The sequence below is a fragment of the Rattus norvegicus genome, chromosome 14 (genome assembly GCF_021556685.1).
Source record: "Rattus norvegicus strain SHRSP/BbbUtx chromosome 14, alternate assembly SHRSP_T2T, whole genome shotgun sequence".
NCBI classification, from domain to species: Eukaryota; Metazoa; Chordata; class Mammalia; order Rodentia; family Muridae; genus Rattus; species Rattus norvegicus.
Window position 1 is genome coordinate 77,570,755 of NC_141547.1, and position 22,077 is coordinate 77,592,831.

A 22,077-nucleotide genomic window follows, 5' to 3' on the forward strand; every position below is an offset into this window, starting at 1 on the left:
AATATAAGTGTGTCATTAGCAACTTTATAGCCTAAAACATTAAATGTTTGTTTGTATTGAAACATTCTGAATTTTTTATTTTAGCCACCATGATGTAGATGGGCATCACTGCTGACCACAGACAATAGTGGTCAAATGCTAGATGACTTCTTGACTAACTAAAATTTGAACTTATTTTTGTGGTGGTAGGAATTGAGCTCAGGACTTTGTGCATGCTAGGCAGTTGTCCCACAACTGAGCTGAACTCCCAGTCCCTGGACTTTTGTATTCTGTGGCAAACCCTCCTTATATTCCTATGGTGCCTTCTCAGCCTCTGGCAACCACCATCTACTCTTTATTTCTGCTGACTGTGTTTGTTCCTACATATGAGAACCATGTAGCATTTGGCTTCTTGGATCTGACTCATGGTCACTTATATCCCTCTAGCTGACAGGCTGTGTTAATGTGTCACATTAGCTTTATCCCCTCTTCCAGTTTATACCATACCCTGGCTAGCAGGGTTGTAGTTGATGGCGAGCAAGTGTCTCAACATACCACTTTCATTTCTTTAATATGCATACTCAGTAATGCTGTGAGACATGAGGAAACCTGTTCACCCTAGGTAGAACACTGATGATGGACTGAAGAAACCAGTCCACCCAAGCTTACAGAATCAGTGAGTTCATCCATGTTACTTATAGGAGCACGGGTGACTCAAAGACAATTACACCACCAAAACGCCTATCCCTGCATGGATAGGCTGCATCATGAAAGCTGCATCTCTGGTGCTCAACTTGCAGGCAGTTCCTCTTGAGAACTCTGCTTCTCATTAATGATTACTTAGCTTTTATAACCCAGGGGAGGGGCTTTATGAATCTTGTAAGTTTTGTGAACTTTCTGAGCCTTGTTGGTTTCTCTAGCATATTGTAAGCCTCCTCTTCTCTTTAGGAAAGGGTGTTTCAATCTGAAGGAGATAGCTACCTTATTGTCCAAACTATACCAAATGCTATTTCTAGATCATTGTGAGATATTCACACTCTTTTCTATAACGATTGTGCTAATTTATGCCCTCATTAAAGTGTTTGAGTGGTTCATTAATGTTTTTTTATTTGTTACTTTTTGACTTATATTCCCAGACAAGTCTGTATGTGTATGTATAATCTTGAGACAGATTTCAACTAAGTGTCCCAGGCAGGCTTTGAGAGTGAAATCTTCCTTTTATAATCCTCTGTGTAGGAGATTGGATTCTGTAGCATGGACCCCACTCTCTATAGCTTTGACTTATATCTCTAATTAGGGATACTGGGCATTTTTATATACTTTCTGATACTTCTTATGCCTTCTTTTAAAATTACCTATATTCAGATCTACGTTGGGTTGATTTTTTTTTGTGTGTGTGTGTGGAGGTCTGCCTGTGAGTGGGTGTAGATGTATGCCCATGCATGAAAAAAGTCAGAGGTCAACCTCCTGGTTCATCTCTGTGATTTCCGGTCCCCCCCCAAAGAAATGAGCAGTGTGTAGATAGTTCCTCCTATTCTGAAGTTGTTCCCTCATTTTGCTCATGTTGGTTCAACCCCTTTTCATATTTTTGCTTTTTATTGTCTGTACTTTTGGTCTATCCCAAACCTGTCCTGCTGTATTCCCCTATGCCTGATGACTTTCTGTTGCTGCAATGACCAAAACAACTTAAGGAAGAAAGAGTTTATTTGGCTTATGGTTCCAGTGGGAGAGTCCATAATGCCAGAGGGAGGCACACAGCAAGTGGCCAGAGTAGGAGACTGAGAGATCATGTTTTCAAGATGGAAGCCAAGACAGAGAAGAGGAAATGAGAGGAGGCTATAAAACCTAAATGATCTCCCCCAATGACTCACTTCCTCTAGCAAAGCTGCACTTTCTAAAGAGTCCATAATTTTATCAAGTAGCATCACCAACTAGGGACTAAGAGTCCAAACACATGAGCCTGTGAGGGACATTTCTCATTTGATCACCATAACTCTCTTCTTGCAGGTTCATAGTTTGGCGTCTTATGTCTAAGCATTTTGTCATTTGCATTGGTTTTTATATATGGTGAATTATGGGGCTTAGTTCTATTTTTCTGTGTAAAGACACACAGTTCTCTATATTACTCATCTAAGAGACTGCCTCTTCCCTCATGTATGTTCTTGGTGCCTTTGTTGTGGGTTGCTGTACTCATATGCATTTATTTCTGGGTTCTGTTCTCTGGCCTGTGTGTCTGTGTTTGTGCTGGTGCCATGCCTTTTTGGTCAGCGCAGCTTTGTAAGATGTTTTAAACTCAGGTACTCTACTGCCTCCAGGTTTGCTTTGTTTGCTTTGTTCAGGATTGCTTTCATGATTTGGAGTCTTTTGTGCGTGGATATAAAATTTTAATTGCTTTTTTGTTTCTGTGAAGAATGTTAATTGATACTGTACTTTATGAAGGATTTAAATCTAATACTCAAAGTGGGCCTCTCATTATCTACCCATTGGTCATAGTAATTTAGTGTTTCTCCATCTGATAAATAGGGAACACCATGTATTAGTAAGCTACTCCTGCTGTATAACAAAGCACCCAATTCCAGGAACCTAAAACACAGCTGGACAGTCTGCTCATTCAGGCTCATTTTAGGTGTCAGAAGTGTGGGTTAGAGGAGAAGTCAGCAGACCCTGGCTAGTCTAGGACAGCTTTTGATAGGGTGATTCCTCTCTGTTTCATGCCACTTGCTATAATCATTTCGTCCATAACAAGGCACCAAGAACATGCTTTTAGAAAGGATGGTCTCTTCAATAAATGTCTCAAGGAAAAACATGCATCATGTATATACATCTCTGAGTCTCATGTATATACAAAGGTTAACTCAAACCAAACACTTAGATGTAATCCCTGGAGTCATAAAAAGAAAGCACAAGAGAATTTCTTCAAAGTCACTGGTGTGATCAAATATACTTTGAATGTGACCCCAAAGGCATAGATGTTCAAAGGACAAATGCACAAGTGGCTAGCTATACTTGGCCAGTGTGGTAGTTTGAATAGGAACAGCCCCCATAGGCTCATATATGGTTGGTCCATCCATATTAGGGAGTGGTGTTAATTGACAAGGGTTAAGAGGTGTAGTCTTGTTGAAGTAGGTTTTGGCCTTGTTAGAAGAAGTGTGTTACTGGGGGGGTGGGCTTTGAGATTTCAAATTCTCAAGCCAGGCCCAGTGTTTCTCTCTGCCTGGTACCTGTGAGTCCAGATGCAGAACTCTCAGCTCCTTTTCTAGCATCATGTTTGTGTGCACACTGCCATGCTTCCCACCATGACAATAGTGGACTAAACCTTTAAACTGTACACCAGCCCCAATTAAATGCTTTCCTTTATAAGAGTTGCCATGGTCATTGTGTCTCTTCACAGCAATAGAACAGTGACTGAGACAGTTGGAGACTCCCTGAGGCCTCAGCTTGGGTCTGATAGCAGTCCTCCCAATGTCTAGCCAAATTCAAGTCTCTATGTCTCCCCAGATGCAAGAAACAAAGAAACAGACTCTATCTTTAGCAACGGGAACTGAGAAACAATACTGCAGAGTGCTTCGTGGAAAGCCATAACAAAGTTGGGGCAGCCTGTGACTTGGTGTAGGCAGTCACATTCACAGTGGGGCAGGGGAGGAAGAGGGAGCAAGGGTCTGCAAGCATCATGTATACTTGCAACAGAAGATGCTGGGGATGAGAATGTACCCATGGCCACATATGGTCTATAATCAGCAACCATTTCCCTGGTTACAAAACCTGCTGTTAGCATCAGCAAGTGGGTAGAAATGCTCTCCTGGGAGTTTCCCATACTAAGGGAGTCTAACAGCCATATGTGTGAGCGTGCCTGTGGTTTCTCACCAGGTGCTTCTGTTTGCATTTACAGGCGAGGAATCTATACTTCTTCAAAGTAAAACATCTTAAGGTCACCATAGCTACTAGCAGGTAGGCCAGGCTCTAGACCTAGTGGCATCTTCCTTTCAGTTTTTCTCCCTGTCACAGGCCAGTTTCCCAGTGGGTGTTTGTGTGCCCAGTGACTCCTTCAGGGATGGTGCGCATCAATCAGTTCTGGTATTCTGGGGTCATTGCTATGCATTGCATTTCTGAGCATCAAAGGTACACAGTGGCCTCTACCAGAGTGAATGAGATGCTAGGAGGGCTGCTTCCTTCTGGAAGATGTGGGCCATGGTCCACTCCTCTTCCTTTCCTGCTTCTAGAGGACACACGCATCCCTTGGATCTTAGCCCCTTCAAAGCCAGTAGAAGCTGGCAGTCTTTAAATCCCTCACTCCGATGCATAGTCATGTAGTACCCTTGGGCTCCTGCCAGACACCCTCCAGCTAGCCTCCCACCCCCAGTTTATCTGAACAGTAGCCTCAGCTTCATTTGTAACTTTATGTCTCATTTTCTTGGTTAGGATTTGTATTGCTGGGAAGAGACACCATGACCATGGCAACTCTCATAAAGGGAAATATTTTCTTGGGTTTGGCTTATAGCACCAGAGCTTAGTCCATGATCATCAAGATGAGAAGTCTGGTAGCCAGACAGCAGACATGGTACTGAAGAAGGAGCTGAGAGTCCCATATCTCGATTCACAGGTAGCAGGTGACTGTAAAGCCATACAGGGCACAGCATGAGCAAAAGGACCTCAAAGCATATCCCCACAGTGCCACACTTCCTCCAGCAATGCCACACGCCTGCAATAAGGCCACACCTCCTAGTAGTGCCACTCCTTACAGCCAAGCATTCAAACACATGAGTCTGTGGGAGCCATTCTTCTTTTAACCACCACATTCTACCTGCCCCCATAGACTTGTAGCCAGGACATAATGCAGAAATGCATTCAGTTCAGCTTCAAAGGTCCCCAGAGTCTTTAGGAATCTCAGACTTCTTTAAAAGTCCAAAATTCAAAGTCTCTTCTCAGAGTCATGCAGTCTCTTAATTGTGATTCCACTATAAGATCAAGATAAAAAACCCAGATGATACACTTTCAAGATATAATGGCACAGAGTGTACATTACCATTTCAAGAGGGAAGAAAGGAGTGAGGAAATACTAGATCAAACCAAGACAGAAAGCCAGCTGGGCAAACTAAACTCTACGTCTCTCAGTCTGATGTCAAAATGGTCGTCAGATCTCCAGCTTCTTTCAGCTTCGTTGACTACAACACACGTCTCTCCTTTGGGCTGGTTCCACTTCCTGGAAGTAGGACTCCTTGGCTCTCACAGCTCTGGCATCTTCAACGTCTTGGTGTCTCCAAGGCATCCAGACTTCACCTTCATAGCTCCACACAATGGCTTTTCTAAGTCTCCATGCAGGGACACCTCAGCTATCCATCTGGTCTCAGTGGCTTTCCTTAGTCTCAGGGAGAGATTTCATAACCCCTCTCTTCTCTCCTTGACTCTAAAGACAGACGAATGTGACTGAGGCTCCCAAGTTCTGCTGCTTGCTGGGACTGGAACATGGGCTTCCTGTTCAATTCCAACCTCGCCAGCTCTCTGTTTTTGACTGCTTCCTTCACTTGTCTAATCTTGGATGTTCTAGAACTCACTTTGGGGACCAGACCTGCCTCAGACTCAGAGATCCACCTGCCTCTGCCTCCTGAGTGCAGGGATCAAAGGTATGAACCCCCACACTTGGCCCTAAGCTTTTCTTTAATTCCTTTCCGCAGGTGGGCAGCTTAGCTGGATGGGATCTTGTATTGGGGCCACCACTCCCTTTATTCCACTCACCATAAGGCTTTTCTTTAATCTGTTTATCTCCCTGAACACAGAACTTCCTGTGTGCCCCTTTCCTCCCCAAACTGTACATTTTGTATTGTTCTCACTCGGTTTGCTCCTCTGCATTATAGATTTGTTTAAGAGTGAACACTAATAACTCCACAACAGAGCCCATACTAGGCTGTTTTGAGATTTCCTCTGCCAAAGGAATTAAGCTCAAAACTCTTCACTTTAGCCTCAGGCCAACTTTTAGGCCACATTCTTATCCCAAATATCACAAGAACAATCTCTAGGCAACATACTAAAATTCTTCTATAAAATGTCTTGAGCTGGGCCCCCTCAGTTCAAATCACCCTTAGCACCATTGTCTTCATGCTCCTAGGAGTATGGTCCATTAAGCATCACTTAACGCTTTTAACTATTTTTCTAATCCAAAGTCCCAGAGTCCACATTCTTCCAAATAAGCATGGTTAGGCCTATCACAGGAATACTCCACTCCTAGTACCAACTCCTGTCTACGTTAAGGTTTCCATTGCTGGAAGAGATGCCATGACTATGGCATAAAGGAAAACGTTTCATTGGGGCTGGCTTACAGTTTCAGGTGTTCAGTCCATTATCATCATGGAGGAAGCATGGCAGCATGGTACTGGAGAAGGAGCTGAGACTTCTACATCTTGACCCATATGAGACCTCAAAGCCTGTCCCCCACAATGACACACGTTCTCCAATAAGGCCACACCTCCTAGTAGAGTCACTCCCTGTGGTCAAGCATATTCAAACTACCACACTCCTTTTTCAATAATACTGCATCCTCCGATTCCAAGATGCAGAATTTGGGTATCGGGCCAGGTGGGGGACATTATTCTTTTCCAGAGAGAATGTGTCCTATTGGAGAGCATGAATGAGTTAGGATCTATACTCTGTGAACTGGTGTGTGTATGTATGTGCCTGTGTTTGTGTGGTACCTGTATATTTTATTTGTATGTATGTGTGTATGTATGTACGTATGTATGTGTACATGTACAGCTCTCAGTTTGTGTGTGTGAGTGTGTGTGTGTGTTTGTGTGTGTGTGTGTGTGTGTTTACAAGTAGGTGGGGAAAAGGCTGGCCATGAAAAGCACTGGGACATGGTTATATCTGGTTCTCCAAGAGAGTCAGATGAGGAACTTGGTTTCCATTAGTGATAGAGATTCTGAGAGAGTCTTGTGATAGAGGTATTGTGTGAATATGGCCTCGAAGGGTGGGTAGGACTTCTGTATAAATATGTACAGGAGAATATTTTAGGCAAAGGGAAGGGTCAAGAACACAGTGTCTACGAGAGGGATGGATGAGTGTTGTGCTAGAATGGTTGTCACAACCATTACAGTTTGGCTTCTTCCACTCATGAGCTCCTGGGTTTCCTGGTTTCATCCAGACAGAGTGGGTAGCCACTACAAGCTCCAGCAGACCCTGCAAGAGCCTGCAGTAGAAGTGGCCAGATGACTAGATTCTCACATCAGAAACCTGGACATTTATGTGAAATGTTAGGTTCTTAAAGCCTGTATCTAACTCAGTTCTCTAAAGAAACTTACTGAATGGCCAAGTAGCAAGCAGAGGGCCTCCATTTTTCATCTCTGATGTGGTAGAAAGGCTGAGTGGCTTGTCATGGACACATAGCTGAGAAGTAGCAAGGCCAGGAGTGTCAACCATCCTAGGTTCTTGACACCGTGCTGAAGATGGCATGGCTCTAACAGGCATCCGTGGAAGGGATCTCTCCTGAGTGGGCAGAGCAGGTATTCTAGGATCGTTGGTACAGGGGACAGACCTCAACTCACCCAAGGTGCAACATGGCAAGATCCCAGGGCACAGCTCACAGCTGCCCAGGAGAGTCTGCACTGGGTGGTGGTACCATGTGTGGTGTTCCAATTCAGGCCTGAGTCACTGCAGTTGCTCTCCTGAAAGAGAGACAAGGAACGAAAGAACAGTGGAAGCAAAAGAGAAGGAGAAGCAAAAAAAAAAAAAAAAAAACCCAAAGAAAAACCAAAATTGCTCCTTTTGTCAATGCCAGAAGAACAGCCATTTGGCTCACAATGAGGAGATGGGCAATTATGACGGCCATTGATACAGGAGTTTGTTAGAAATACTGTCTGTTTTTTTTTTTCAAGAATGGGCCGATAGAAATTATTATCCCTTTATCTTTATCTTGACACAATGGGAATCTTATTCCATCTAGTACCCCAATTATGACTATAATGACTTAGGCTTCTGAAAGACTTTAAAAAAAATTCAAAACATCTCTTTAATTTGCATTTCCCCTCTCTGGGGGGTGGAATAGTGGGCCATCCAATAATAAAATCAAAAAACCCAGATTTCGGTCAGACACGATTGCTGCTGATTTATATCTGGAGCGTGCTCTTCTAATTGTAGTAAGAGTGATGTAGTGTCTATAGGCAGGAAGACCATCTCTTGTTGAGCATTTACCCAAACCCTCCTGCTTGCCCAGCATCTGCCTGAGTTAGCATCTTCTTCCAAGGAAGTATAAGGTCGCTTATGCATCTGCTGTTGACCAGAAATAGGGAGGGGGCAGACCTGCTCTGTTGCTTTCTCTTGCTGCTCATGGTTTGAGGATGAAGAAGGCATGGGAGCAGGCAGACTGTTTACTAGCCATGAGACTCTTCTCTCTCTGGCATCTCTGTTCAATAGGAAGCAAAGACCTGACAGAAACTGAGAAGGCTCACCCTCAGGAAACCCCTTCCCTATAGCTAGCTCCCACCTCCCCAAATAATGTCCCTGCCTGGGACCAAACATTCAAATGTTTGAGGCTGTGAGGCTATTTCAGATTCGGACTGGAGGCACCTTCCTTTTCCTGACCGAGCTACCTCAGAGCATTATGACCTGGGGGAGTTACTCAACATCACCATGGCTCCTTTTCCTCACCTATAAAATGCACACCATCATATCTACCTGACAGAGTTGCTGTAAACATCAGAATGCCTGGCCCATGCAAAGCATGCAAGGAAGAGTATGAGGTGCAAAGAGCCTGATCCATGTCAATTTGGGGTGTTCATGCTACAGAGGCTCAGTCTTTTGCTTGACGTTATGTAATCCCAGTTACAAGTTCTATTTTTAAACCCCATCATGATGGCGCTAGATCATTCTGCATCTTGTTTTTCTCCCTTGCTCTCATTTTTCATGTTTACGCTTAGTCTGGGGCTCATTCAGCTGGGCCGCTCTGCAGCAACCCCTCTGATTAAGCCGTGATTTATCGACTCATTCTCCTGCTGATGAGGGATGTGAACATCCTCATTTGGGTTTCCTAATGTAGATCATAGGAGTCTCTGTGAGGCGAGTGCCGATGGACACCCAACAAGAAGTGGAGGGACAGCCGAGTCACTGAGTTTGCACATCTTAGAACTGACACACTGGCAGAGAGCTCCACCCCAGGAGGGTCACCGCAGCAGCCTCTGCATGTCTGGTTAGCGTCCTTCTATCCACACCTAGAGAGCATTAGCTCTCACCAGGCTTTACGTGGTTTTTCCAGGATGACAAAATAGAAAATAGTATCCCACATCTGTATTGTAAAAGTTTAGAGTTTGTGGGTCTTTTAAAAAATTAATTTTTTTTTTTGGTTCTTCTTTTCGGAGCTGGGGACCGAACCCAGGGCCTTGTGCTTCCTAGGCAAGTGCTCTGCCACTGAGTCAAATCCCTTTTTTTTTTTAAAAATTATTCACTTTACATCCTGCTCATTACCTCCCTCCTGGTCACTCTCTCCTATAATTCTTCCCCCTTCCCTTCCCCCTTCTCCTCTGAGCAGGTGCCCCTGACCCTGTTACTTCAAGTCTCTGTGAGGCTAGGTACATCTTCTCCCACCGAGGCCAATTAAGGCAGCCCAGCTTGAAGAACTGTTCCCATAGGCCAGGCAGCAGCTTTTGGGATAGCCCCTGCTCCAGTTGTTTGGGGCCCACATGAAGACCAAGCTGCACATCTGCTACATATGCATGGAAAGCCCTAGGTGGTTCAGTCTTGGAGCCTCGAGGGTCCAGGTTAATTGACTCTGTTGGTTTCTCCATGGAGTTCCTATGACCTTCAGGACCCACAGTCTTTCCTCCTGTTCTTCCCTAAGAGTCCCCAAGCTCCACCCACTGTTTGGCTGTGGGTGTCTGCATCTGTCTGAGTCAGATGCTGGGTAGAGCCTCTCAGAGGTCAGCCATGCTAGGCTCCTATCTGCAAGCATAACAGAGTACCATTATTAATAGTGTCAGGGATTGGTGCTTGCCCATGGGATAGGTCTCAGATTGGGTCAGTTATTGGTTGGCCATTCCCTCAGTCTCTGCTCCATCCCCAATCTCTGCATTTCTTGTAGACAGAATAAATTTTGGGTCAAAAGTTTTGTGGGTGGGTTGGTGTCCCTATCACTCTACTGAGGTTCCTGCCTGGCTACAGGAGGTGGCCTCTCCAGGTTCCATATTCCCAATACTATAAGTCACAGCTAAGGTCACCCCCATTGGTTCTTGAGTGCCTCCAAATCTCAAGAGATAACACATGCTGGTGAGGACATGGGGCAAGGGGAACACAACTCCATTGCTGGTTGGGAGTCCAAACTTTTACAACCACTTTGGAAATCAATTTGGCAGTTTCTTACAAACTTAGAATAGTTCTACTTCAAGACCCAGGTATACCACTCCTGGGCATGTACCCAAAAGATGCTCCACCATCCCACAAAGACACTTGCTCAACTATGTTTATAGCAGCTTTATTCATAATACCCAGAAACTGGAAACAGCTTAGATGTCTCTCAACTGAAGAATGGATAAAGAAAACGTGGTACATCTTCACAATGGAATGCCACTCAACTATTAAGAACAAAGACATCATGAATTTTGCAGGCAAATGGATGGAACTTGAGAATATCATCCTAAGTGAGGTAATCCAGTCCCAAAAGGACACATATAGTATGTACTCTAAAATAAGTGGATATTGGCCATAAAATACAGGATTCCCATGCTGTACTCCACAGACCCTAAGAAGCTAAAGAAGGAAGGCACAAGCAAGGATGCTTGAATCTCACTTAGAAGGGGAATAAAATGTCCTAAGAAGATGGAGAGAGGGAGCTGAGAGGGTATAGGGAAGGAAAGGGGGGGTTTCAGGATTAAGTGTAGGGAGGGATAGGAGAGATGGCCAGGTGACCATGAGAATAGGAATCTGCAACTGACAGGGGAAGAGAGGTGGGGAGCATCTCCAGGATGAGATGAGACCTAGGATAAGGGAGGCACTTAAAATGTGTTTCTTTAAAGATTTACATTTAAAAATATGTGTATGTGCAGGTATGCACATATGAGTGTATACATGTGGAGACCATAAGAGGGCATTGGAGGCCCTGGATCAGGACTTAGAGCCTCAGTTGTCAATGCCCTCCTGTGGGTGGTGGAAATCAAACTTGGGTTCTCTGCAAGATCATAGCTCTTAGCCAGTCTTGGACCTCACGATGTGTTCTTTGAGTTGCATCTTCTACTGTTTGGAAGACCAAGACATTTGAAATACTTATCACCCACAGAGGTTTCCCAAAGGCTACTACCCTTTCAGCTTTTTGCCCTTTTATGCAATGGTTTGGGATATTAGGCAGTGTTAGCAACAGAGGATGCCTTAGCCACACTCCACTCCTCAGCCTCAGCGCTGCTGAAGTTTGCACATTACAGATGGCTGATTTCGTAGACTTTTCAGTTTGCTGTGTTTATAACACAGCAGAGCACATACATAAAAGTGCACAGGGCACATGTTTTCAGTAAGTCAGCTTATTCGTGTTAAACATTTAGCCAACAGAACATAACAGCAACCAAAAGTTCTATCGTGACCCTAAGCTACGTCTTTTTGTGCCATATCATTCTCCTTGTGAGTTATCAGACTGTAGGCCTTTCATTATGCCCACTGCGTGACTATACATCATTACACATTCAATTCTCATCTTGATACACATTTGTGAAGTGACTTCGCTCTCATTGTCAGGCCGTGTCATGGTAGGTGGTAGATTGTAACCTTGGCTCACTCATTATGTAATGAGAGTTCAGAGCGGTTTTGATTGGCACTTCTCATGGTCTTTGATGCTGAGTTCCTTTCAGTCAGATTAATTGATTTAGATATCTCTCTGTGACTTCCTGTCCAAGTCAAGATTTTCTGCAAAGTGGGGCTCATTACCATTGATATACAGGGGCTCTCTCTGTGCTCAGGTATGATCTATGCCATAGAGACTGTGGCTTTGTGACACCCACATCTTCTATGACATATAGTACATTCCATTTTTCTACTGATGTCTCAGTGAGTGGGTCATCCATTCCTTTCTGGTTGCTTTGCTTCCTCCAAGATTGTGAAGAAGCCTAGAAAACAAAAGCCTAGTTAGTCTATTTCTGTTCTTTTTCTATCTTTTCAATAGGTTGAATTTAATTTATAATTGAGTTCGTCTTTGTCTTCTGCCCTCAGCTGATCGCTTCTGAAACCGTGAAGCTGGAGAGTTTGTTAAAAGCTTGGGCTTAGCTATTGTCACATCTTGTAAGTTTTTCATAGCATCAGCTTTCCTCTGGAACATGTGGTTTTGCCAGTCACCCAAGATCCCCACCCTCATGGACTAGCAGTTTGATGTACCATATGTCATTTGGGTATGGAACAAAATAGAGGTCTTTTCCTGTCTTCACACACCTGATAGCAATTACTTAATGCTACCCACCCCAATTCGCGCTCCCTCTCTTGTCTAAAATATGTCTCCTATAGATTGCTGATTGAAATTACATTGTGCCTTCGATGCTGGGCCTTTTAACTAACATTGATTTTAGTCAGAGCTGTTTCTCTTTAAAAACCACTTGTGGGTGCTGGAGACAGCTCAGAGGCCAAAAGCACTGACTGCTCTTGCAGAGGACTTGGCCTTAGTTTCCAAAACCCACATAGTAGCTTCAACTGTGTATACCTCCAACCCCAGAGGGTCTAGTACCCTCTTATGAGCGCCCCCCATAGCAGGTGAACATGTATGTGTTATACACATACACATTCAGGTCAAACACTCATACTCATAAAATAAATCTGGTAAAAATATTTTCATATTATTTACTTGTGAAAGTAACTATCTTTCTTGAGAACTATTTCATGTACTGGATTTTACTACATTAAATTTGTTGCCCTGGCCTTCGTATGTCTTCAAAAATATATTCAATATTCAGTATTTTCAATAGGTTTATTTAAATTGAGTAATTTGCAGCATGAATTCTGCATCAGTGGCTGTCTTTTAGATTCAGTATTTGGCTAGATGTCAAGTAATGCTGGGCCAATCAGTGATCTAGGCAATGACAAGATGTCCCCATCTTGTAACATCCTTCATCTACCCTCTAGCTGCATTTTTCCTCACCAAGCACTAGCCGTTGCCATCATCAGATGTTAACCAAAGAACCACAGAATGGGGCCTCCAAAGCCTGCCTGTCCCTCCTGATGGTTTTACTGATAGAACTGTTTCGTCCTCTGCTTGGTTTCCTTAAGGTTAAGCTCATTCCAGTGTAGGAGAACGAAGACTCAATTCTTTCCTTTCCCTCTTTGATTTTTGGAGAAGTTGGCCTCTTTGCAAATTCCTAAGTTCTTAATAGTGCCTTTCTGTTTCCTTCATCTTGTTGACACTCACTGTGGCTCATTGTTTTTGAAAACTCCATCATTTTAGTGAACTTCAGCAGCACCTTCTAGAAGCGTTGCAACGGAGATGGTCATTTGTACCCAGCTCATGGTATCTTGCAAGGCGAGCACAGCCGTGCGACCACTGCTTACATCACTGTGCTCAGGCTGGTCAACCATGCCATCCTCTATACACCTGCTACCAAATATGACAGCGACCTGGATTTCTTACTGTCATTTACCTTGTTCCCTTTTGTAGCTCTGTGTGACGAAAACTCTGCGGCCTGCCTTCCTTTGTGACTGATTTCCAGGGAATCATTTACACTCTTCCCTGTGCTCCCCTACATACATACAATCCTAGAGCTGGGTACACTGAATGTATGCTTAGGACTCAGAGTGCTTTCACCCTGAGGCTGAAACAAGTCCTACACATACCCCACACCTGTGCTTTGGTGAGCCTGTGAATTTTGAGATATCCCTTTGGAGTGATCCCGTGCATGTGCTCAGTCTTGGTTGGTATGCCCAAAAAGGTTTCCCAAGTCCATAGTTTCTGTGTCAGGGCTGTTTCAAGGCTCTTCTTTTTTGTTCTCTGAAGAGTGTACACTACCCTCGGCACTGCCCATTCTTCAGTGAAAATGCCCAGACCAGACCTTCAGGGTCTGAAGATCATGAGTGGTACTGTGGTTAATTCAGGATTCAACTTCCTGACAGATACAGGACTCTGTGGGCCACATTTTTATTGCAGAAACAAAGCAACACAAGGAAAGCAGGGTGCATTTCCACTTATAGGTCAAGGCGGCAGGGGGAAGTCATGGCAGCAGGAAACAGAGGGGGATGGGCGTGGTGTTAACTGAATCTCCCCTTTTTATTCAGTTCAAGGAGACACCTACATTTTGAATGGTTCTTCCACCACTTCTTGATCTAGATAACCCCTCACAGGAGTGGCCAGAACCCATTTCTTCAATACAAGACCCCTTTAAGTTGACAGCCAGTATTAATCGATTTCAAGGATTATTCCGAGTTTCTGTTTACTCTCTCCTCTGTCAGGTGTTGAAACGACCTGCAGGGTACGCATTCCAGGCCTTCTCTACTGCACATCTCCACACACACTGGGCTCCACGATCATCTATCAATGTTGGGGTCTGTTGACTTCACAAAGGAAGTTGATTTCCGATTTCCTGGATTCATATGTAGAAACCCGGAGGAAAACCAGGAGAGTACCAAAAAAAAAAAAAATTAGGGAAGAACAGTTATGTGTAAGCCCGGAGCACTCATTAGTCTCTAAGAAGGAATCTTTAAAGGCCATTTTCATGTAGACACCTGACTGGAACTATACCAGGCTACATCCCATTAGCAGCCACCAAAGGCCCCACGAAGGAGGCTGTTCCCGTCTCTGCTTTTTCCTCTCCTAATAGCCGTGCTGTCCTGGCATCCCTGCCCAATTAAAGCTGACCGGAGCCACATTCACATCTAAAGCCTTGTCATGTACTAACATTGTGTCCCTTCTTACCTGCCAGCCCTGGCATCTCAAACTCACATCATAAAGCTGGAAGCCACTTTCTGGCACTGTGATCTTAGTATCCTAATGAGGCAGCTAATATGGGGAAGGAGAGGGCTATGTCCAGAGTTGGCTACTTTACCACTAGTCGTCCAACTGACTCTGAGCAGACCAGTGACCCTGTTACAGATAGACATAAGCTAGTAAACAAATGCACTAACAGCCACAGACTGTATGCCAGGAGGGAGGTACCCAGATGCTGGGATACAAAGGAAAGAGAATTTATTCTAAGCCAGGTATGAGTGAAGATGGCCCTGGAACACAAACTTAGGTTACCCAAATTCCATGCTGCAATGTGGTAAGAGTTTGATGAAATTTTTAAAAGTAACGTAACACAGAAAGTCACAAGTCAGCCACACTGGCTAGGTATTGGAAAGATAGGTTAAAGCGAAAGGAGGGGGAGGGGGCATCTCTCAGCCATAAGCTTCAGGTGCTACCTGATGCTACTCTTAGCTTATTGGTTGGCAGAAACTAAGGTTTCACTCTAAAAGGTTTTATCTGTTAGTCACTAAGTCCAGAGGTAAGCAAGGAATGACTATTTAAGAGGATAAAGTTAACCCAAGATAAACTGAAATCAAGCTTCAGATCTGCAACATTCCAATCTCTCTAGAATCATTGATGTTCTATTCGTGCAATCAGCCTTCTAGAATGTTCAATGGGAGGTTTAGCTCTTTCTGACACTCTTCTTCAGCTTCGTCTCAGTGTGGGCTTTCCTAGAAAAAGATTGGAGAAAGATCCAGCTATAAGTGATGCCATTCTAATGTGGTCTTGGGACACTTGTGTGGAGAGGAAACGAGGCAGGAAAGAACAAGCAGCCACTCCAGGCTGTGTCTTCATGCAGGTCACCGTGGGAACACAGAGTGCTGTGGAATTAGAATAACACTGAAGACCACTCTTTAGAGTCATTCCACCCTGTGTTACAAAGACCTAGGATACCAACCATTCATGCCTACCAGTCACTGGATGAGAGCTGCTGCCAGGGTACTCTAAATTCTGACTTTCTCATCTGATATGCATCCCACTGCAGCTTTCTACCATGAGAGGATGTCCTCAAGTGAAGAGATAGATACAGATGCTGTAATTGTAACATAAGGACAGGTGGGAAGAAGGTGAGGTACAAACAGTGTCTGCTGAGAGATGCTGTTAGAACTTTCCAGAGAAACAGAACCAATGGGATATAGGTTCACAAAGAATTTTTTTTATAAAGAACTGACTCACATGAACACAGAGAAGTTCCCAGAACTGCAGTTGATAGGCTGTGGAAAGCCAACGGTGAGAGTTCAGTCTAAAAGGCTGCAAGGTCGTGACCCACAAGCATCTGGGAGCTCAGCTCAAAGAACGGTAGCAGCTGGAACAAGAGGGTCAGTAGTTCAGTGCTATCCAGACCTTCCATGGACAGGATGGGGTCCACCAACAGAATGGGGCCCACCCGTATTGAAGAGGGCTGGCTACTTTTCCCAGGTGATTCATGCAAATGGCCTTTCCCCCTCACATACCCAGATATCTTCATCTGGAATAGTGTGGACTATCCTGGGTGCCAGTCATCGTGACACATAAAAAACAAGTCACAAAAATGGTCTGAGAAAGCACCTCTGTCAGGGAAAGATCTAAGCAGAGGTTGGAGAAAGAATCATGGCTGGGTCCACACACACAGGGATGGTCCAGGGATGAGATAGGCAGAGCAAGGCTGGCTCTAGGTGTCAACATGAGAGTGACCTATAGAAATCAGCAGAATATAATTATTTTGTGGGCGTCTGTGAACATATGCACTGTGCTAGGCACTAGGGGTAGGAGATGAAAACAGAAAAATGTGCGGCCATCTGATGAGCGAGAGGTTTAATAACAATGGGAGCAAAACCTAGTTGAGTTGGGACCTTCATCAGACTGTCTCTATGTTCTGTGGTCTTAATGTTTGTACCTATGGCGGTTAGTGTTGATAGCCACATGACGAGGTCTCAGATCTTCTGAGAAAGAAGCCTGTGTGTTTGCTGGGAGGGATTATTTAGATTAGGTTAAACAAGTAGGAAGATGCACCTTAATTGTGAGTGCACCATCCCATGTCTTGGATCTGGGTTATAAAAAGAGGAAAACACACTGAGGACTGAATTCACCCACCCCTGCTTCCTAACCATAGATGATTGTGACCTCGAGCTCCTGCCGCCATGCCTTCCCCACCATGATGGACTGTACCCTAGAACTGTGAGACAGACACTAATGTAGTGACCCCATCCATCAATCAGATTCCAAAACCACTGTGATGGTGTTAGAAAATGGGCCTTCGTGAGATGAAGAGTCAGACGAGACTGTACCTTTATGAAAGATCTCAGAGAGAAGCTCGTCATCTGAGGAAGTCAAAAGACAGTGGGACCCAAAGCCTAAATGAGAAGACACCTTGCCCCTGTACATCCCAGCTTCTGAATCATGAGAAATGACTTGTCTATTAGCATCCAACCCATGGTAGCCTGTTACAGCAGCTCCAACAGCCCAAGGCACTGAGTGAATGCAGTAAGCTGGCTGGTCTGTGTGGACATGTGCTACAAATGAAACAGTAAATTGTTATTGTTACACGATATTAAGGCTGAGGTACTTTGTTACACTGCATAGCAGACATGTGGTTTGGTAAGCTTGTTATGCGGAGAAATTGATCATACCACCCTACATGCTTGTGCCTTCCCTTCTCTCTCTCCCTCACATCTTTCTCTTTCTTCCTTCCCCTTTATCCCCTTATCCCTCTCCTTGTTCCTCTTCTCATACCTCTCTCCTTTTCTAACCCCCTTTCTTTCTTCTGGACCACCGCCCACCCTCTGCCACATTTCCCTCCCCTCTAGATGAGGGGATCATTTTCATCTCTGTCCTCATGTGTGGCCAGACCCTGTCTTACCTGTTCAGTGCTTTCTCTCCCAGTCCCTGCTCTCTCCAGGGGTGGCCACTGTTGAACACCCACATCTCAAGTCTGAATTTTCTGTTGGCTGTGCTTAGAATCATCTCTCAGATCCTCCCTAGACAGACTCCAATTCTCCTGACAGAGCCATTCTCCTGGATTTGCCCAGCTCCTGCAATGCTCCTGCCTTAGTTTAACATTCATTCACTTCTCTAAGGAGCCACCTGGCCCCAGGGACAGCCCTCCCCATGAGACTCTTTCTGGTACACTGGGTACTTTTCATACAAATTACAAGTTAGAGACCTCGTCAGTGTTAGCTAGATGTGAGGGTCCCAAAAGGCAGGGATGACGCCTGCCTCATGCCTTGTGGTGTCTTCAGTACAGAACGCCTATGACAAAAATGAGCTTCAGGTAAATATGTCCCACGAATTCACTGAAGATCTGTCTGACACTTTCCCGCTAGAGAGCTTTTATGAAATGCCAGATTCTCTTTAGGAAGGAGTGAGCAGTTTAGACACAAAGCTCACTTTTGTTCTGTTTAAGACTTTTGAGACAATTACCTTCTGTCTCCTAATAAAAGCAAGAGAAGTGGAGACCTAAGTGGCCATCTCCCAAGAACACACCATTCCTCAGACAGTGGTTAGACATATGGTGCTCTCACTGGGAGCAGTGTGGGGTCGTCATTCTATGGGGCAGTTGTATAATGTGCCTGTCGCAGGTTGGAGATTATCCTTCTTTAAGATTGCTAGACACTCTCACCCAACTAAAGGATCCAAGCTCAATAGCGTGCCTGCTTGTCATTCTTGGGAGGCTGTGGCGTGCAAGACGCCTGATAGACACAGTCATCAAGACATTCTCAGAAACTTCTCAACCAGCTTCTGGGGTAGCAGTGAACCCAGTAATCTGATGGTTGGAAAAATCTAAAGTTTGGGAAAGTCTCCATGGTTGTCAGTTTTTAGTGAGTCATTGCTATTCTTGATTGACTTTGCTATGCTCAAGTGTGATTGGGACTGGAATGGTTCCTGCTCCTGGGACTCCCCCTCACTCCCAGACTCTCACACTGTCCTTGGTGCTCAACTGGCCCAGGCCACTTCTAACTCCTACATGAACATGCTTCTCAAGAGCCTCCTTTTTGAAAAAGACTGGTGTGTGGAGGAGACATGCATTTGTAAACACGTAACCCTAGATCCACCAGTTAGAAGCTGTCTCTAAGATGTTCTGCAGTCCTGCCTCCCCCCCTCCCCCACAAAAAAAAAACAGTACCCTGAGTTGGGGACCAATGTTCACACAGTTGAGCCTGAGAGGGCCTTTCCCATGCAGACCTGGACAGTGACTCAAGCACTGCCCCCAACTTTGATCATTTTATTCAGAGTTGTTTATGCTCCATGAGATCTTTCTGTGCTTCTATAGGAATTTCAGGGTTTTTTCCTATTTCCATAAGAATTGCCTTTGAAATGTGAATAGCGATGAGAGTGATTGTGCAGCCATTCTGGGTGGTGTGGGCATTTAACAGCCTTTGTTCCCAGAGCCAGCTTTCCCTGTGAAGCTAGCATCCCCCCAGGAGGGCGGTGAGAAAGTAGAAGCTAGGTGGACTTTCTTTAACAACTCCCCCCCTGTTGCCTGTGCTAGTATGCAGACTTTTCATCTCCTTGCATACTAAATATTTTCTCATCTGATGCTGTTACTAATAAGGTTGTCTTTTTTCAGATAACTTATTGGGAGCATGTGGGATGTCGATCCTTCACTGTGCATATAATCAATTTATTATTTTTGAGGATTTTGAAGACTCTTTAGTGTTTCAGGATCTAAATAAGATCTGGCCATTTATAGAGAATAAGTTTTTAAGTCTGGAACCTCTGCCTCTCTCTCTCTCTCTCCCTCTCCCTCTCTCTCTCTTTGTCTCTCTCCTCCTTCCTTCCTCCCTCCCCTCCCCCTCTTTCTTTCTCTCTCATAGAGTTGGTATTATTGTATTGCCTTGGCTGGCCGGGTATTCTATTGTGAAGGCCAACTCTTGGGTTTAGGCAGTCCTCCTGTTCCAGCCTTCTGAATCCTGGGATACAGACTTAGTCCTTCATGCCCAACTTGAAAAGTCTTTTTTTTTCTTTTTTTTTTGCCTAATTGCCCTTGGTCACACACCAGGTACCCTAAGGAACAGTGTAGGTAGTGAGCTGGCTTGTCATACCCTGGGTCTTACAGGCAAGCTCTCAGTGTTTCATTCTTGACTATGAAGCTGCCGTTACTGTATCAGAAATGTTTTTTTTAATTATGCTAAAGTGTATCCCTCTGTCAAGAACTTATATAATGAAGTTGTGTAGGACTTTATCCATTTATTTACTGATTTTTAAAAATAAATTCATATAGTTTTGAAGCAGAATGTGACTTCTGACCACATTTCCATCCACAGGCATCACTGAGTGATTCTTTTAAAGCAGTTTAACAAGTTCTAGGCAAGCTTAGGACTTTGGGCCTCAGTACTTTACATTATAAACCGAGTCCTGCTGGGAATTCTTCCCTTCAAACTGATGTGGCTTAAGGCTTCTATTTTCGAGTACCATGTGCAGACTGAATGACAGGGGATGGAAAGTCTTCAAGGTGGAGTCTAGGTGACACTCACATGGTCTACATCTGTTTAGATGGATCTGTGGTCTCTGTCTTTCATCTGCATGGTGTGAGGTGGTGAGGTTTGAGTGTCTGGAGTCTCCTGCATGGGTTCCTTTCAATGTGCTGTTGGTATGCTCTACTAACACCTGGCTGAGGGCCTTTGCAGTCTCTTCCTCAGTGAGGAAGCTTTGGTTTTATTTCCTTGTAGTCAGTGTCTAGACTCAGTGTCAGGACAATGCTTGCCTTGTGAAATGAATCTGAGGGTCCCTGCCTCTGAGTTCTTATGCAAGAGAATGGCTGACATCTGTTGCCAGTTTCAGAAGGATTGGCAGCTCTCCTTTGCTCAGTTCAATTTTCCTGCGAGGCTGTCTGGCCCCTGACTTTTCTTTGGCGAAGGTGTTTCCTTACTAATTGAATCTTCCTGTTTGATACTGGTGTGTTTGTGTTGGCTGTTTTTTCAGGATTCAGTGGTGGTAGGTTGCACGTTTGTAGGACTCTATCCATTTATTTCATGTTATTCTGTTTGCCAGCATGGATGGTTCTTAGAGGTCCCTGTGCTTATGTAGTTAGAGGGGCTGGCTGCTTTGCTCCCTAGAGTGCTCAGGTCCTTGATCCTGCCCAGGGCTTGTCTCTCTCTGTCTCTCTCTCTGTCTCTCTGTCTCTGTCTCTCTCTGTCTCTGTCTCTCTCTGTCTCTGTCTCTCTCTCCCTCTCTCTCTGTCTCTCTGTCTCTCTCTGTATCTCTGTCTCTCTCTCTGTCTCTGTCTCTCTCTGTCTCTCTGTCTGTCTGTCTGTCTCTCTGTTTCTCTCATTCCCTGTTTCTATCTCTATTTCTCTCTGTCTCTGTCTCTCTCTGTCTCTGTCTCTCTGTCTCTGTCTCTGTCTCTCTCTCTGTCTGTCTCTCTCTGTTTCTCTCTTTCCCTGTTTCTATCTCTATTTCTCTCTGTCTCTCTGTCTCTCTCTCTCTGTCTCTCTCTCTCTGTCTCTCTCTTTCCCTGTTTCTATCTCTATTTCTCTCTGTCTCTCTCTGTCTCTATCTATCTCTGTCTCTCACTGTTCCTTAATCTGAGAATGTGTGCATGCATTCCTCGTCCAGACAGGACAGGGGCTTTCTTTCTCTCTTCTTGTCTATGAGGTCACTTAGGATGCCAGCATGGCCAGTGGAGTCCTCTACCCTGGAGACATATGAACCCCTCTCCTGCTCATCACTGCTCACAGTGGTCTTCAGTGGCTCTCATTCTCCACCTTCTTCTGCTGGAGGCTGGGCCCCAGTCTCTACTGGGCACTGGTCCTTCCGAGGCACCTGACTGACACAGGTGTGTGCTGTATCACAGTAAGTTTCTGTCCCCATTTGCTTAGTGTGGCATTTACAGTTCTGAAAGGGTGAGGACTGGGAATTGCGTTTGCGTCTTAACTCTACACAGTGATGCTTCTCAGCTGGTTGCCTATTCTCACCTTACTCCTACGCAAGGAGGCTTTAACATACGCACTTTCCCAATTGCTTCATCACTTCCCATCACAGAGTTTTGAGTCCGCAGGTGTTCTGTGTGTCTGTTTTTGTAAACTGGGTGTAGTTGAGTTCCGCCTGTGAGAACCTGGGGCGATGACCCTGTTTCCCCCAGTGGAAAGATGACAAAATCAGTACCTAGGAAAGGCTGGCAGGCTGTGTCATTTCTGCCACTCAGGGAAGAAAAGCACAACGCACCTGGTGGGGCT

The 22,077-nt window shown here is 44.7% G+C and overlaps 1 protein-coding gene and 1 long non-coding RNA gene across 2 annotated transcripts in view; both read left to right on the top strand.

The window, feature by feature from the left end:
* Stk32b (serine/threonine kinase 32B) overlaps nt 1-22,077 on the top strand; it is a 256,406-nt gene that overhangs the window by 33,774 nt on the left and 200,555 nt on the right.
* LOC134481774 (uncharacterized) lies at nt 15,519-17,451 on the top strand. The gene is made up of 2 exons (XR_015637106.1): nt 15,519-16,342; nt 17,016-17,451. It is a non-coding gene; the product is annotated as an uncharacterized LOC134481774 (long non-coding RNA).